General features: G+C 42.6%; 1 non-coding gene across 1 annotated transcript; it reads left to right on the top strand.

The window, feature by feature from the left end:
- The first annotated feature begins 3625 nt into the window (after positions 1–3625).
- LOC120361203 (small nucleolar RNA U13) lies at positions 3626–3730 on the top strand. Its single transcript, XR_005577545.1, has one exon. It is a non-coding gene; the product is annotated as a small nucleolar RNA U13 (small nucleolar RNA).
- The last annotated feature ends 4310 nt before the right edge of the window (positions 3731–8040 follow it).

The following is an 8040-nucleotide window of genomic DNA, read 5'->3' as shown; positions in this document are numbered from 1 at the left end:
CTAATTCCACACTTGATCTTTAAATGGCAGCATCCCGCGCAGCTCAGCCCTCTCCTCCGCGGTCGGTCGTGCGTCGCAGCCTCCTGGGGCGCCCGTTTTAGGTACACCTCCTTCCTCAGCAGCCCCTCTCTCTTCTGCCTCTCTGCAGTTTGGAAGTCATTTGTGCAATTTGCTGGGATTTCATTGACTCATTTCTCCCAGGTGGTGTTTCTGTGGAGGGTGGAGTTAGGAGCTGCTGGAAACTAGATGCTGCTCAGCTGTCTGGATTTTCCTTTCTTGCCTGTAATTGTAAACCAGCCCTTTGCTTCGCCTTATTGCTGCTGATGGGTATTTGCTGACTCTTCTTTGGTTGTTCACACTGTTAGGTTTTGGGGAGAGGAAGGTTTTGAGATTGGACTTCCCTTTGTTGATTTTAATCAGAAGTCAGGGACCCAATGAATATGTTTTCTTTATATTAAAAATTTTTATTAAAAGAAGTATATGGCCAGACAAGTTGACTCACTACCCCTGTAATCGCAACACTTCAGGAGGCCGAGGTGGGAGGATGGCTTAAGGGCAGGAATTCCAGACCAGACTAAGCAATACTATAAGACCCTCATCTCTACAAAAAATTAAAAACTTAGTCTGGCATAGCGGGGTATGCCTGTGGTCCTATCTACTCAGGACGCTGACATGGGAGGATCACTTGAGCCTGAAAGCTCGAGGCTGCAGTGAGCCATGATTGCTCCAGTGCACTTTAGCCTGGGTGACAGAGTAACACCCTGTGTCATGGAAGGAAGAAAGGAAGGGACGGAGGGAGGGAAGGAGGGAAGGGAGGGGAAGAGAAAGGAAGGGAAGGGAGGAAGGAAAGAGGGAAAGAGGGAAGGAAGGAAGGAAGGAGGGAGGGAGTGAAGGAAGGAAGGAGAGAAAGAAATAGCCAAAGAAAGAGAGAAAAAGAAAGGAAGAAAAAAATAATAAAGCTTAAAAAGGATTTCTACAGTAACACATAAAACAGTCTTATCCGGTGGCTCAAGCCTGTAATCCCAGCACTTTGGGAGGCCGAGGCGGGTGGATCACAAGGTCAAGAGATCGAGACCATCTTGGTCAACATGGTGAAACCCCGTCTCTACTAAAAATACAAAAAAAATAGCTGGGCATGGTGGTGCGTGCCTGTAATCCCAGCTACTCAGGAGGCTGAGGCAGGAGAATTGCCTGAACCCAGGAGGCGGAGGTTGCAGTGAGCCGAGATCGCGCCATTGCACTCCAGCCTGGGTAACAAGAGCGAAACTCCGTCTCAAAAAAAAAAAAAAAAAAAAAAAACAGTCTTATCTATAAATTTCCTTCCTGGATCTTACCATCTCTTGTGATTATATATTTATTTGGGGAATAATATTTTAAAATTTCCCCCCATTCGTTGAAAACTCGATGAAGGCAAAGACTGTATCTGCATTGTGGCCTCAGTCACTAGCAAAATGCCTGACACTTGATAGATGTATGTATATAAAGTATTTCTTGGGGTGAATGAATGAGTTTGTCAGTCAGTCAGTCAATCAAGTAGTTAATCTACTTCTAGGACCAGGTTATTCCTTCTCATTCATAGTATCATAGTCAGTTATGCCCACCCTCCCCACTTTGGGTGGATGGGTGTGTGTGTGTGTGTGTGTGTGTGTGTGTGTGTGTGTAGTTGGCATTAACAGCCAATACTATTTGAGTAAAATGTATTTGTGATATGCCTGATACTCTGCTACAAATCAAGGTGATTGGATTCAAAGTGTGAAACCTTTATATGCCTTTGATCCCAGCCAGCTTGAGGCCTGAAGCGACAGTAGCTGGTGAGTGCCAGGTCAAAAGTATAGGCCAAAATGTGGTCCGTCCATACAATGGAAGATGATTCAAGCCTTACAAAGGAAAGCAATTCTGACCCACACTACAACATGGATTAACCTTAAGAACATTATGCCCAGTCAAATAAGCCAGGCCTGAAAGGACAAATATTATATTATTCCATTTATAGGAGGTACCCAGAGTAGTCAGATTCAGAGAAAAGGAAGTAGATTGCAGGTTGCCAGGGGTGGGGGAGCCAGCAGGAGGAGTGAGCAGGGAGTTAGTGTTGAATGGGTATTGGGTCTCAGTTTGGGAAGATAAAAAATTCCCAGTGGATGGATAGTTGTGATGATTGCACTGGAGTATGATGTATTTAATGCCACTGAACTGTACACCTAAAACTGGTTTCTGTTGTGTGTATTTTATCAAATTTTTTAAATTTAAAAAAAAAAAGTTTAAGCCAAGGGCTATGGGAGCTCAGAGGAAACTTCTGAGAGAATTCTGATGCCAGCTACTAAGATAATGTATTTTTTTTTTCATCTCTAGTATAGTGTATTAACTAAGATCGTATGGGAAGGAGGGGTAGTTTTCATGAATTTAATGACAAAATTGGTAAAACTAATAAGAGAAGAGAAATGCATTTCTCGAAGTGTTTCTCCTGTGTAAAGATGTTTGGAATCTCTTCTTAAGTAGGCTTGGGCACTAATATGATCTGGCTATGTCCCCACCCAAATCTCATCTTGAATTCCCACTTGTTGTGGAAGGGACCCAGTAGGAGGTAACTGAATTACAGAGGCAAGTCTTTCCTGTGCTATTCTCAGGATAGTGAATAAGTCTTATAAGACCTGACAGTTTTATACAGAGGACTTTCCCTGCACAAGCTCTCTTTGCCTGCTGCCATGCATGTAAGACGTGACCTGCTCCTCCTTGCCTTCCGCCATGATTGTGAGAACTCCTCAGTCATGTGGACTTGTAAGTTCATTAAACCTTTTTCTTTTGTAGATTCCCCAGTCTTGGGTATGTCTTTATCAGCAACATGAAAACAGACTAATACAGGCATTGTCGCTGAATAGCAGTCTCAAATTCTGACCTTGATTTTAAATTACCCTGACTGCATAGACCACTGTTTCCATGTCAACCTGAACACAATACCTACCACACATCCTCTGACTGTTCACTTATAGAGTGATTTGCCAGGTAGAGTAGAGCTGCTCAACTACATTTGCTGCTTCCGAATCACAGTATTTTTCCTTTAAAAAAAGCCAATTTCACGTTATATTGTCAATTCCAATATGTGCTTAACCATGTGTTCCAGGAGAACGGAGAACATTCACCTGCACATATGAATGTGGCCCTGAGCCAAAAGAAAATGCTAAGTCAGGAGTGCTCAAGGGGAGGTGGAGGCAGGCCTATAGATCCCTTCCTTTTTTTTTTTTTTTTTTTTTTTGAGGCGAGTCTCACTCTGTAGCCCAGGCTGGAGTATAATGGCGTGATCTCAGCTCACTGCAACCTCAACCTCCCGGGTCCCCATTCAAGCAATTCTCCTGCCTCAGCCTTCTGAGTAGCTGGGATTACGGACACACACCACCATGCCCAGCTAACTTCTGTATTTTTAGTAGAGACAGGGTTTCACCATGTTGGCCAGGCTGATCTTGAACTCCTGACCTCGTGATCCTTCTGCCTTGGCCTCCCAAAGTGCTGGGATTACAGGCATGAGCCACCACGCCTGGCCTTGTAGATCCCATTCAGGAAAACCATGCTTTGTTGGGGGGAGGGGTTGTTATTTAAAATGATGTCCTCGGAGCTTGATAAATAATAAATGATCCTTTTGTAGTTCATACACAAGATGATTGGGTTCTCAGCATGCATTTGTGAGATGTGCCTCCCTCCAATCTTGTTACCGCATCTGCAAATTACCCATCTGATGTGAAAAATAGACACATTATTATTACAAATGCCGCTCTTACCCATCGCCTCTTTTTGCCTGCCACTTTCTGGTCTACTCTTTCACCCTGACATATGAACTGGTTATTTCTCCCATACGAGTGCAATACAATGGGCCACGGGAGTCAAACCCTAGTAAAGGAGCTCCCTGAACAGTATCTGCAGCCAGCATAGCACAGCCCATCCTAGGATGAGTCTCGCAATGAGAGTGCAAAACACTGTGAGAGCTGACTTGTTCCATCTGGTTACACAGTGTTCTAATGATGGAGTTCCATTTTAGCTCCTTTTAGTGTTAAAGGCTCGTAAAATGCAATAAAAAGTTCTCTTCTGAGACACTTGGTCTTTTTGAGAAACACAAAAGAAACCATGCATTTACAACCTGATCATTCAGTTTCTCTAGGCATGAAATCAATGTTATCATCTTTGCTGAACTGGAAGGCTCATTGATTTTTCTATCTTGATTTTAATGTCTCTAGGATGAAATCCGAGCATGTACTGTGTCTCCAAGACCACCTTTCACATTGGAAAAATCTTCTATCAAACTAAAAATGTTTGAAGGTTTGTCTCCCCACAGGTGAAACTCAGCTGCCTTTCTGTTGCCTTTGTCGCATGCACATTTGTGGGGTAGCAACGATGGAAGTGCTGAGCTAAGGGAGATGAGAAGAGAGCAGGCTCTGAAGGGCTCAAGTTTCTGAAGCTTTGCACTCACTTGCCTGCTCTTAAATGATGCCAAAGACTGACCAACCTCCCAGTATTGCAAAAATCACCAATGATCACTTTTTTTTTTTTTTTTTTTTTTTTTGAAGAGATGATGTCTGCCTTGTTGCCCTAAGCTGGTCTCAAATTCCTAGCCTCAAGCCATCCTACTGCCTCAGCCTCCTGAGTAGCTGGGATTACAGGTACAAGCCATCATGGCTGGATCACATTCATGGTTGATTTAATGACTGCTTTATCAGCCACATTTGGTACACCTCTTTAGGTGGGACAGCAGAGTCTTAGGAGATTTCTTGAAAACGTGTTTTTAAAGTAGGTGATCCTGCTTCAAAGGATGCTTGACTGGCAGATGAGGAATTGAGGTACCACCTTCAGTCATCTCACAGCCAATGGGTTCCCCAGGAGCCCCCATGATCCAGTATTCCCTGGTGCTTGTTTTGTTCTGTGGTTCCCTCTAATTAGAGGTACAAGGCTTTTTGCTCTCTCCTTGTAAGATTCATCCAGAGATTGGCTGTGCTTTGTCGGCCCACCTGTCACAACTCCAGGACGTCTGGAGATTGGAGGAAGTGATTGTAATTCACTTGGCTAAATTCGACGGGCTAAAGCCCATTGTCTCTAAGAAATGCTTCTATCAGTACATATGGGAATCCCATGGTCCTTATAACCCAGTAACTTCATTTTAGATCAATAGAGGGACTGATTAGAAAAGTGCCTCAAACAGAATTACTAAATGCCTGGTGCCCAAGCTTCCTCGTCTGTAAAATAAAGATGAGAATAATAGCATCTTCCTCACAAGTCAACATGTGCAAAGCACTCAGAACAGAGCCTGACATGGTCATCACTCAATCAGCATTGACTCTTACTGTGAGCACATTATGATGGACATCGTCATCGAGAATCTACTTTAAATCCACTCATTCATTCCTTGGTCTACGAGTCTCGTGGGGCCATGAGAGCCCAGCACCTTCTCTCTGGCATCCCTTGGATGTGTTTTTGTAAACAGCCTGAGAGATTCACAAATCAGTGTACAAGACTAGCGTGTTTCACGGTTAAATATTGATACAGTGACTCACCATTTTTAATGATGCCATTGAAGATTACCTAATGACATAGAATCGTGTACCTAGTACAATAGTAAGTTTAATAGTGGACTAAAAATGATATGTAGACCATAACCCCATTCAAAACTGTATTAAATCTGTATATGTACATAACATTGTAAAAACTTCCTTTTTTTCTTTTTCTTTTCTTTTTTTTGAGACAGAGTCTTGCTCTGTCACCCACACTGGAGTGCAATGGTGTGGTCTCAGCTCACTGCAAAGGAGGTCGTTTGCACAAATAATTACTCATGTGGCATAATACAACCTGTGCAAGAATGGCATCTTGAGGAATCATACAGACAGGGCTCAGCCACGTTCTAAGTTCCCTGGCCTGGTATCTGTGTAACCTGTCAACAGTCTCAGCCTCCTTAGGGCACATACAAGGTTTTCTGGCTCTTTTGTATCATTCCAGGGTTTGGAACATCACCAGGGACACTGCATGCTTTGACAGTCAACCATTCATACACAGACTTGTTATTTTTCCAAGCTTATTGAGGTATGATCAACAAAAGCTGTATGTATTTAAGGTGTATAACTTGATGTTTTTGTACACAGATACATTGTGAAATGAGTGCTACAATCAAGCTAATTAATGCATCCATCAACTCACTTGGTTCGTGTGTGTGTTGGTAATACTTAAGACCTACTCTCTCAGCAAATTTCAAGTGTCTATAATACATTATTATTAACTACAGTCACCATGCTATACTTTAAATCACCAGAATGTATTCATCTTACGACTGAAACTTTGGGAAATAGAAAGTCAATTCTACACACCTTGGGCATTTACGGAAGCCATCCTGGCAGCCCTCAAATCAGTCCTGTACAGGCCGAGTGATGGCCTTGACTACCTGCCTCCACATCTTTCTACCCGCCTTGCTACCTGGGACCCTGGGCAGGGCACTTGCCTTCTCTAAGCTTTCTCTTCCTCATCTGTAAAACGGGGCATTGCTTAGTTGATTGAATAAATTAAAATATATACATCAAAAAAAGAAAAAGAAAAAATACTGCCCAATTACCTAATAATCAGGAATAACCAAAAATTCCCATGAATCATTGCCTTCTTCCCTGGAAAGCCAATGAAAAAGAAAAAGTCTGAAAGTAAAACCCAATATAAAAGTAATTTTTAAAATTAACTCATGTAAACCTGATATGCTTTTGAAAAGCAGTCATACTATGTTTATTTATCCAGGTCTTTCACCAGTAGAAATCCCCTCTACTCATTATGTACTACTTGATATCTTAAGGAATGAATAATTTTTTTCTTTTTTTTTTTTTTTTTTTTGAGCTGGAGTCTCGCTCTGTCGCCCAGGCTGGAGTGCAGTGGTGCAATCTCAGCTCACTGTATTCTCTGCCTCCCAGGTTCAAGCAGTTCTCCTGCCTCAGCCTTCCGAGTAGCTGGGATTATAGGCGTGCGCCACCACCCCCAGCTGATTTTTATATTTTTTTAAGTACAGACAGGGCTTCACGGTGTTGGCCAGGCTGGTCTCAAACTCCTGACCTCAGGTAATCCACCCACCTTGGCCTCTCAAAGTGCTGGGATTACAGGTGTGAGCCACTGCGCCCAGCCTCAAGTTCATACATTATTCTTTTAATCAAAACTGACTTACCTTTATTTCCATTTGTTTTTTCCTAAAAATAGTGAACTTGTATATTTGACCCTCCTTAATAGAAAGACCATTTAAAAAAGCACTTAGTGAGTATATGTATTATGGCCAAACTCTGCACCAAAAGGGAAATTTGTGACTTTTGACATGTTAGCCTTTAATTCCAAAACTAACGGCTTGTTTCATTGCCAAATAAACATTGAAGAATGTTAGTATATCAAAAGAATGATTATTTTAAAATGCTGATACTGGGAGTGAAAACAAAAAAGCAAAGACAAGTGCAATTAATCTTTCTTTTTATATGCTGACATCCCCTAATGAGGGCAAACAGCTCTGTACAGTTCTTCAGTAAAACCACAGGCATGGGAAGAGACAGCTAAGCTACATAATTGGCAGGGCTCTGCACAAAATGAAAATCCAGGCCCCTTGTCCAAGACACAGAGTAAAAAAGGTTATTCGTTTCTTCCATGATTCTCTCTTGACGTGCCATGGTGGTTTTTATTTCTACCTAACGCTATACTTCTATCTAATGTACCAGAATACCAATCAGGGAAGTGTTGAGCCTCACAGGAGTCGCAGCTGTGAATGCCCCCAACTTCCTTCATCCCCTTCCAAGCTCCCACCAGGCTGGGGCTAAGAACCCCTTCCAGGGAGGCAGGTGGTGGAAGGAGAAGGGAAGCAGCACCACATGGGAGCCAAGCCTTCTTTGTCCCATTGGGCTTCAGATACGAGACACAAATTCAACAATAAAATCATTAAGCAAGCAACTGTGAACAAAAAAATATCTGAGACAAGTCTCAACCAATTGAGCTTATCCTGTTGGGATTAAGGATGTACCTACCAGTCACACAACCTCAAGAGGGCCTGACAAC

Source organism: Saimiri boliviensis, chromosome 4 (assembly GCF_048565385.1).
Source record: "Saimiri boliviensis isolate mSaiBol1 chromosome 4, mSaiBol1.pri, whole genome shotgun sequence".
In the NCBI taxonomy this organism is placed as follows: Eukaryota; Metazoa; Chordata; class Mammalia; order Primates; family Cebidae; genus Saimiri; species Saimiri boliviensis.
This window is presented reverse-complemented; position numbering and strand designations above follow the sequence as displayed.